This window comes from Mustela putorius, unplaced genomic scaffold (genome assembly GCF_011764305.1).
Source record: "Mustela putorius furo isolate JIRA1106 unplaced genomic scaffold, ASM1176430v1.1 tig00003890_pilon_pilon_pilon, whole genome shotgun sequence".
In the NCBI taxonomy this organism is placed as follows: Eukaryota; Metazoa; Chordata; class Mammalia; order Carnivora; family Mustelidae; genus Mustela; species Mustela putorius.
The window spans coordinates 1,211,211-1,220,764 of record NW_025422039.1 but is presented as its reverse complement, the minus strand read 5'-3'; the positions used below and the strand labels follow the sequence as shown (position 1 = coordinate 1,220,764).

General features: G+C 43.9%; 1 pseudogene; it reads left to right on the top strand.

Moving 5' to 3' along the window:
* The first annotated feature begins 7,448 nt into the window (after positions 1-7,448).
* On the top strand, positions 7,449-8,989 carry LOC123388153 (annotated as a pseudogene).
* The last annotated feature ends 565 nt before the right edge of the window (positions 8,990-9,554 follow it).

Here is a 9,554-nt window from a genome sequence, read left to right as displayed (position 1 = left end):
ATTTTCAATGATAGCCTAGCTGGATATAGTATTCTTGGCTGCATGTTTTTCTCGTTTAGTGCTCTGAAAATATCATGCCAGCTCTTTTTGGCCTGCCAGGTCTCTGTGGATAAGTCAGCTGCCAATCTAATATTTTTACCATTGTATGTTACAGACTTCTTTTCCCGGGCTGCTTTCAGGATTTTCTCTTTGTCATTGAGACTTGTAAATTTTACTATTAAGTGACGGGGTGTGGGGCCTATTCTTATTGATTTTGAGGGGCATTCTCTGAACCTCCTGAATTTTGATGCTCGTTCCCTTTGCCATATTGGGGAAATTCTCCCCAATAATTCTCTCCAGTATACCTTCTGCTCCCCTCTCACTTTCTTCTTCTTCTGGAATCCCAATTATTCTAATGTTGTTTCGTCTTATGGTGTCACTTATCTCTCGAATTCTCCCCTCGTGGTCCAGTAGCTGTTTGTCCCTCTTTTGCTCAGCTTCTTTATTCTCTGTCATTTGGTCTTCTATATCACTAATTCTTTCTTCTGCCTCATTTATCCTAGCAGTTAGAGCCTCCATTTTTGATTGCACCTCATTAATAGCTTTTTTGATTTCAACTTGGTTAGATTTTAGTTCTTTTATTTCTCCAGAAAGGGCTTTTATATCTCTCGAGAGGGTTTCTCTAATATCTTCCATGCCTTTTTCGAGCCCGGCTAGAACATTGAGAATTGTCATTCTGAACTCTAGATCTGACATATTACCGATGTCTGTATTGATTAGGTCCCTAGCCTTCGGTACTGCCTCTTGTTCTTTTTTTTGTGTTGAATTTTTACGTCTTGTCATTTTGTCCAGATAAGAGTAAATGAAGGGGCAAGTAAAATACTAAAAGGGTGGCAACAACCCCAGGAAAATATGCTTTAACGAAATTAGAAGAGATCCAAAATCGTGAGTGGGGAGAAAGGGGATAAAAAGAGGTTCAAAAAGGAAGAAAGAAAAAAAAAAAACAAAAAGAAAAGAAAAAGAAAAAAAAAAAAAAAAAAAAAAGAAAAGAAAAGAAAAGAATTTTTTAAAAAAAGAAAACACCTAAGAAAAATGTAAATATATATATATATATATATATATATATATATATATTAGATAAACTAGTAAAAAATCGTTAAAAAAGAAAAAGGTAACAGTTAAAAAAAAAATTTTACCCGAAGGCGAGAAAAAAAAAATGAAAAAGAAAAAATTAAATTAACTGCAAGACTAAAAAAAATCACAGGAAAAAAGCCATGAGTTCCGTGCTTTGCTTTCTCCTCCTCTGGAATTCTGCTGCTCTCCTTGGTATTGAAACCGCACTCCTTGGTAGGTGAACTTGGTCTTGGCTGGATTTCTTGTTGATCTTCTGGGGGAGGGGCCTGGTGTAGTGATTCTCAAGTGTCTTTGCCCCAGGCGGAATTGCACCGCCCTTACCCAGGGCCGGTGTGAGTAATCCGCTCGGGTTTGCTTTCAGGAGCTTTTGTTCCCTGAGCGCTTTCTGTAGAGTTCCAGAGGACGGGAATACAAATGGCGGCCTCCTGGTCTCCGGCCCGGAGGAGCCAAGAGCCCAGGGCCCCACTCCTCAGTGCGCCCTCAGAGAACAGCGCCCAGTTACTCCCGTCTGCCCGACCTCCGGCCGCGCTCCGAGCTCACCGAGCCTGCGACCGGTTCAAGGTAACAGGGAGCTGCGAGCTTACTGTCAGCTCTGTCTCTGTAGCCGGCTTTCCCGTTCCAATACCCGCAAGCTCTGCGACACTCAGACACCCCCGATCCTTCTGTGACCCTGCGGGACCTGAGGCCACGCTGACCCCGCGTGGGCTTCGCCCCGGTTTAGCCTCTGGAGCGATGTCCCTCAGCGGAACAGACTTTTAAAAGTCCTGATTTTGTGCGCGGTTGCTCCACCGCTTGCCGGGAGCCGGCCCCTCCCCCCGGGGTCTATCTTCCCGTCGCTTTGGATTCACTTCTCCGCCGGTCCTACCTTTCAGAAAGTGGTTGTTTTTCTGTTTCCAGAATTGCTGTTCTTCTTCTCTTCGATCTGCCGATGGATTTTCAGGTGTTTGCAATCTTTAGATAAGCTATCTAGCTGATCTCCGGGTAGCTGAAGCAGTCTCAGCTTGCTACTTCTCCGCCATCTTGACTCCTCCCCCTACACGCCTGTGTTCAGTTATTTAGGGTATGTGCCTTAGGAATAGAACGGCAGTAATTCTACATGCAAATTTTTGACGAACCACCAAACTGTTTTCCACACCAACTGAACATTTTCGCATTCCCACGAGCAATGGGTGATGGTGTTGATTTCTTGGCATCTTTGCCAACAGTTATGACTTTCCATTGTTTTGATTATAGCCATCCTAGTAGGTGTGTAGTGGTATCTCATTGTGGTTTTGATTTGTATTTCCCTAATGAATAATAATGATGTGGAACCTCTTTCTGTGTGCTTTTTGCCATCTGTAAGTCTTCTTTGGAACAGTATCTGTGCAAGTTCTTGGCTCCTCCTATGATTGTCCTTTTGTCCTTGAGCAGTATATAGCTTGCTTTTCCATTCTTGTCCTTTAAAAGTGGCATTGTGAAGCATGTCCTCGTTTGTCGTGGACTTTTTTCACACAATGTTATGTCTGCGGATTCTTCATGCATGCTAACTGCTGCCTTGTTGCTCACTTTGCATTCACAGTTTATTTTCCTTTATGCTTCTGATGGGCATTTCATAGTTTCCAGGTTTCGCCCATTCCAAAACAGACTGCAGTGAAAATTCTAATGTGTCTCATGGTGAGCATTTCTATTTGTTTCTGTTGGTGCTGGTGGCTATTGAAGGATTCACTGATAACAGTTTATACCATGAATAATTGGTCTGAGTGATCTGGAACCTTGGACACAGCTGGGATCCATGGGTTATCATTTATAACATAGAATCTCCTTAAATGAGAAGTTCTTGACCCTCCTTAGCAAGCAACCACCTCTTGTTACATTGGAAAGTACGTTGACAAGCGGCCTCTCCAGGGGAGAGGGGTTTCTAAGGACAGAAAATATGTCTTGCTTTCATTGTTTTTTCTGTCCCAGATGGGATTTTGCCTCCTCTGGAGTTAATAGATGCAGTGGAGACTTAATGGACCAGGTGGTTATGGAATACCAATAAAATGAAAGATCTCCCTTGGTAAATATCATAAGATTTGCTAAGACATGGTGTTTTCTTTCCTTTTTGCTTGTCCCTAGAACTGTTTGCTCTGCACTTTCTTAGATTACTGCATGGAGTGCTCTTACTGGTAACAGATCAGGATCTTCAACTCCAGCTGCACCCGGAGGTCCAGAGCAAAGCTGCTCTGTACTGGCCCTTTAGTGAGTGTCTTTCTGCCAGTGCCAGACATGTATTTCTAGAGTTCTTTAAAGATGCACTAGATTATTTTATGAGTTATTTCATCAACTCTAAAGTAGATAAAGCTCTAGAGCTAATTAATGGACTTGCCTTCACTTCCTTCGGTATAATTAAGAATGTCAATATTACTCACTTTGCTTATTACAGTAGAAAATAAAAGCACTTCTGGATTTAAATTTTGAAGGGACAGGGTGTATGATGTCTTTATGATGATCTTTTATCTTGTTTGCCACTAATTAAAAGACCAAATGAGATTTCTTCTTCAGAAAAAAAAAAAAAAAACTTCAAATAACAATGTACATTGGCTAGGAAAACTTTCCTTAAAATTCTCACCTGGCTTTATGAGTTTGTTATTTTTGTAAGTTCTATTCCTGTGACTTTAAAAACACTTTTTCTACCAATTATGACCGTACAATATAGATGAGATATTTATTTAGTCCATTTATAAGCCCTTTTCTGTCCTGGCTTAGTTGTGTTTGTTTTAGATCATTTAGTAGATTAATGCCTGTGCTGCCTGTGTAGCGAAAGAATGAGGGTTTTCAGAACTGGACAGACCTGGTTCTCTTCTTTATCACTGGAGTATCCACAGACAACTCCCTTAATCTCCCCAAGTCTTAGCCTCTGCATATTTAAAATAGAAATAATAGTATTTGCCTTGGAAGGTTGGTATGAGTTAAACCCCATTGACAGAAAAAGTACAAAGATTTACTACATGGTAATCAAGAAAGAATTGTCTTTCCTTGCAAAAGTGGGCCACGCACACAGCAATAAAACGAGGTGCCTGATAAGAGGAAACACTAGGGATGCCTGGCTGGTTCAGTCAGAAAAGCATGCAGCTCTTGACCCCGGGGTGTGGATTTGAACCCCCCATGTTAGGTGTAGAGATTACTAAAACAATAAAAGGAACTTAAAAAGTAATAAAAAAACTTAGTAAAACATTTTTCAGGTTTGAAGGGAATCCTGGCTTTCATCAGGATTCATGTGAACATGGCTGGGTGATCAGTTTCTTCATGCACGAAGGCTTAATCTGGGCCTGACCTGCAGCACTGTGGACACAGGGGGGTTGGCTCCCCTCACTTCTGCTTCTGGAACATGTGCACTTGGGGGCAGACACCCTGAGCAGGGAAGAGAATATGGGGAGAGAGCAGAAGGGAACTTAGAAGGGTAAATGTCTTTCAAATATTTCTATAAAAATAGAAGGCACTTTACTTCTCTTTTTTAAAAGATTTTATTTATTTACTTGTCAGAGAGAGAGAAAGAGAGAGAGAGTGCAGGCAGAGTAGCAGGCAGAGGCAGAGGGGGAAGCAGGCTCCCTGTTGAGCAAGGAGCCTCGATGTGGGATTTGATCCCAGGACACTGGGATCATGACATGAGTTGGAGGCAGTCACTTAATGGACTGAGCCACTGTGGAGTATTATGCCTCCATCAGAAAGGATGAATACCCAACTTTTGTAGCAACATGGACAGGACTGGAAGAGATTATGCTGAGTGAAATAAGCCAAGCAGAGAGAGTCCGTTATCATAGGGTTTCACTTCTTTGTGGAGCATAACAAATAACATGGAGGACATGGGGAGATGGAGAGGAGAAGGGAGTTGAGGGAAATTGGAAGGGAGGTGAACAATGAAAGACTATGGACTCTGAAAAACAACCCGAGGGTTTTGAAAGGGCGGGAGGTGGGAGCTTGGGGGAACCAGGTGGTGGGTATTAAGGAGGGCATGTATTGCATGGAGCACCTGGTGTGGTGCAAAAACAATGAATACTATTACGCTGAAAAGAAATTTAAAAATTTTTTGAATCACACAAAAAAGAAAAGAAATAAAAAAAATAAATAATAATAATAATAGAATGGACTGAGCCAGCCAGGCATCCCAGAAAGCACTTTACTTTGCAAGGTGCCCCAGTGACTGGGTTCTCTCATCTTCGGGGGATAAAGGCAGGCACCAGGAATAGCAGTTTTTCAGGAGACAGAGGCCCCTGTTTTTTTTTTGTTTTTCCCTTTTATCTCACTTGTGCAGAGAGTCTGTGTCCCTCAGAGGTATATAGAGTAAAAAGACCTCCTAAAAATCAACCAGGCCAGAGCTGCTCCAAGTTTTGGAGTAAGAGAAGTGCTTGGCAATGTGGCACCTGTAGGCAGAACTTCTCCTGGGAGCCAGGAGACTTACCATCATCCTGTAACACTCAGTGCAGCTCCCCAGGCTTTGTTCTGGGAACAAGGGTCAGGGTGAATCTGCTCTCCAGTGAGATACAGGCAGAGTCTTCATGCCTCACCAGGTTGCCTTTATTTGTACTAACAGAGAGATCCTGGGAATCATTTCCAAAGCCCCAAACAAGGGAAAGCAGGCCCCTTTTGTTAGAGTCAGGGATGACTATTCAGGAGCGGATTTTAACATTATAATGAGGCTGAGGGAACTATTGGTCACTTCTGGCACTTTCTGATTCATCTGGGTGATGAGTCTTCCTCAAATGCATTTCTATTCTAACAGGCAACATTGATATCTAGGCAGAACTTTCTACTAGAAATTTCCTAGTTCAGGGGTTCAGGCCGGTGACAGAACCGGGGTTCTTGGTCTATTGATTTGGTCTACTCATCATATCTTTTCATTGATCCTTATCCCAATGTTTTACAAATAGAATGCCCGCAAAACAACATGTATAGAAGAATATGCACCATCAAAAGCTGATTCCAAGCTGTCATCCTGCTGCATTTCAGGAAGGCATTTTAGACTTTTCAAGGTGCTGGTACCTGCTGCCTTGTTCTTTGGTGAGGGGTTGGGGCCATGATTTCTGTTGATTCCTGAGTCCACTGCACATTCTGAACCACTACTCTCTGTATGAGCTAGAGAACTGACAGAAGTTTCAAGAAGCGGTAAGATGCTGGACAAAACACGTTCAAGGGGCGCCATGTTTCTACCTATAAACTCCTAGACCCAGCGAGACCCACCTCATGGCTTCATTCTTTTTTGTTTGTTTGTTTCTCCTGAGGATGTCTCTGTGCTCTCTTCTTTCCATCTTTATAAGTAATTCTACCCTGAAATTGGGAAGACATTTCAGTTATGGTTTTGGCCACACGTTGGGTGATTTGGACATTGCTTCAAGCCCTGTGTCCTGACCACTTTACTAGAATGGGCTTGGGGATCATTCCCTGAGGAGTGGCTCCCGGTTATTTGACAACTGGAAAAGATGATGTGAACAGTACTTACTTCCTCGGGATAGATTTTCATGTGGGCTATGTGATCCCAGGGTCTTGGTTCCCTGGAAGTCATTCCCTCCAAATTCTCCAGTGGCGGAAGCACAATTTACTTCACTCTCTTCCGGGTAAAAAAATTTTCTGAATAATGGAGAGTTAAATACTATTGCTGATCAACTAGCCTAGTATAATAAATCATACAAAGGTGGTCACCTTATTATGGTTGCTGTTTGTTCTATACATTCAACTATTATTGATTTAGTGCCTACCATACATCGGCCACAATTCTTGACACCAGTCATATGGTAGTGAACAAAATGGCCCAAGTTACCTGCCCTCATAGAGCTTTATAATAGGCAGTATCATATTATTCTGTGGAAGAATAAACACAACTCAGAGAGTTTCTGTGGCTTATGTCGCTACCTTTAGGTGGTCATCAGTGTTTGGATTTAAACCCAAGACTTTTCTTAAAGCTAAGATTCCATTTATTTGTTTTGAAATGTGTAAATGATCCAGATTATGGGCAGAAATAATCACCTTCCATGGGAGAATATTTGTATAAATATCATTTGAATTAAAAAAAGAAAGGAAGTCCTGGAACACGCTAGTGGAGCCGAAGATGGCGGCGGCAGCGGTGGCTGCAGCCGGGACCCCACCTGGGCTGAGGTGGAGGAGCCGCGGGCTCTGACCTCGCTCTGGCTCCGGTGCGCGCTGTGGAGCGTGTGCGAGGCCCCGCGCGTCGGGCAAGGGCGGCGGCGGCGACTCTGCGCCGCCCAGAGGAGCGCCCCGGCGGCGGCGCTGCTGCGGCTGAGGAGCAAGCGGGCTCCCGGCCTCCGCGTCCTCCTGCTCCCCGGGCCCCCCGCCTCCTGGGGGGGCGGGCAGCTGCGGCGATGTTCTCGGTCCTTTTGTATGGGCGGCTGGTGGCCCGCGCCGTGCTCGGCGGCCTCTCGCAGACCGACCCCAGGGCCGGTGGCGGCGGTGGCGGTGACTATGAGCTGGTGACGGCCGGCTGCGGCTTCAGCAAAGACCCGCAAGGGCCTTCTCAAGAAGGGCACGTGCTACGGGGACGACACGTGCTTCGTGGCCCGGCACCGCTCGGCAGACGCGCTCGGGGTTGCAGATGGTGTAGGAGGGTGGAGACACTATGGAGTTGATCCATCCCAGTTCTCAGGGACTTTAATACGGACGGTTCGTCCCAAGTAATCCCATCGGAATCCTCACCACAAGCTACTGTGAGTTGCTGCAAAATAAAGTATCTTTGCTTGGTAGCAGTACTGCCTGCATCGTGGTGCTGGACAGAACTAGTCACCGCTTACACACAGCAAACCTGGGTGATTCAGGCTTTCTGGTTGTCAGGGGTGGTGAGGTTGTGCACCGATCAGATGAGCAGCAGCATTACTTCAACACTCCATTCCAGCTCTCAATTGCACCACCTGAAGCCGAAGGAGTCGTCCTGAGTGACAGCCCGGATGCTGCTGATAGCACATCTTTTGATGTCCAGTTAGGAGACATTATTCTGACGGCAACAGATGGACTTTTTGAAAACATGCCTGATTATATGATTCTTCAGGAGCTAAAAAAAAATTAAAGAATTCAAATTATGAAAGTATACAGTAGACGGCAAGAAGCATTACTGAGCAAGCCCATGAGCTGGCCTATGACCCAAATTATATGTCACCTTTTGCACGGTTTGCATGTGACAACGGATTGAATGTGAGAGGTGGAAAGCCTGATGACATCACCGTCCTTCTTTCAGTAGTGGCTGAGTATACAGACTGACTCGCCTAGGTGTCAACTCTGGCCTTTCCTTTCATCTTCCCAAATTCTCCCCTGCCATGTGTGCTGATCCTGCTGGCAGGAGTGTTTCTTTGCCACTGATCTTGATGGCCAGTGATGTAAGCCTTTGCCTGTCTTTTTGAGACCTGGTTGAGATCTTTGTGGAGAACCACTACTGTCATTCACTAGCTCGTATCTGCCAGCAACTTTGAAGAGAATCAAGATTTGAAGATTGGCCTTCACTGCTTACTGTCCTTTCTATGATGGAATGAAGGTTTTCAATGCCAGAATGGCTATTATGTTTTAAAAATGGTTTAAGTATTGAAAGTGAGTGAATTCAAAATTACAGTGTGTAAAAGGGATTTTAAAAGTCTAACACAAATTGTATGTTATGGTACATCTACTAGAAACATACATTATCATCAAAAGAAATGTTACACATGTACTATACAGTCTTTGTTATGATGATTGGTGTGGCTTTACGTTTTCATTATAAACTCCTATTTTTCAGGGGCTTATAATTCTGCTCTAAAACATTGCTCTGGATTATGAAATCATCATCCCAGGAGCTTTTTTGTTAAAAATTGGAAGAAAAATTTAGTTTAGTTCTATGGATGCAAATATTTTTCTGGTTTTTAAAAGATGCTTAATTGTGCTTCTATGAGGAAAGTTCCGGCAGTTTATTGATAAGTCCAAATTATAGGCTTGTGGCCCCAAGGCTGCCTCCTCTGCAGGAGGCCTTGGGGAGCCTCCCTACCAGATTTTTTCAATGGAAATATTACCCAAGATTATAAAACTCCTCAAATCCTAGGAATTTTAATGTTATGGCTGAAATTCCTCCCAGCTTTCTGATAGGAGATCCCTATGTGGGAGCTCTAGGCCCACAGGCCTAATAGGTTGAGAGTGGACAGCTGTAACTTTGAATCTGGTTGGGTTTTGATGTTCATGCTACTCATAGTCTCCCTCTCAGACCTTTCATTACTAGCCTTGCTTTCCGTAGAGCAGGCACCAAATTCAGGGAGTCCGTGTGAAAAGAGTACTGTGGGCAGTGGCAGCAGCACAAGAGCCCACGAGGAAAACTCCTGGTGATGATCTGACATTTGCATTTGCCCTACACAGAAATTTAGGGGTCCGAATCAAGCTTAATGTTTACAGTTTCCGAATAGCCATCTTGCAGTGTATAGTTTCCTTATAAAACTACCCTGCATTCAGTTTTCCCT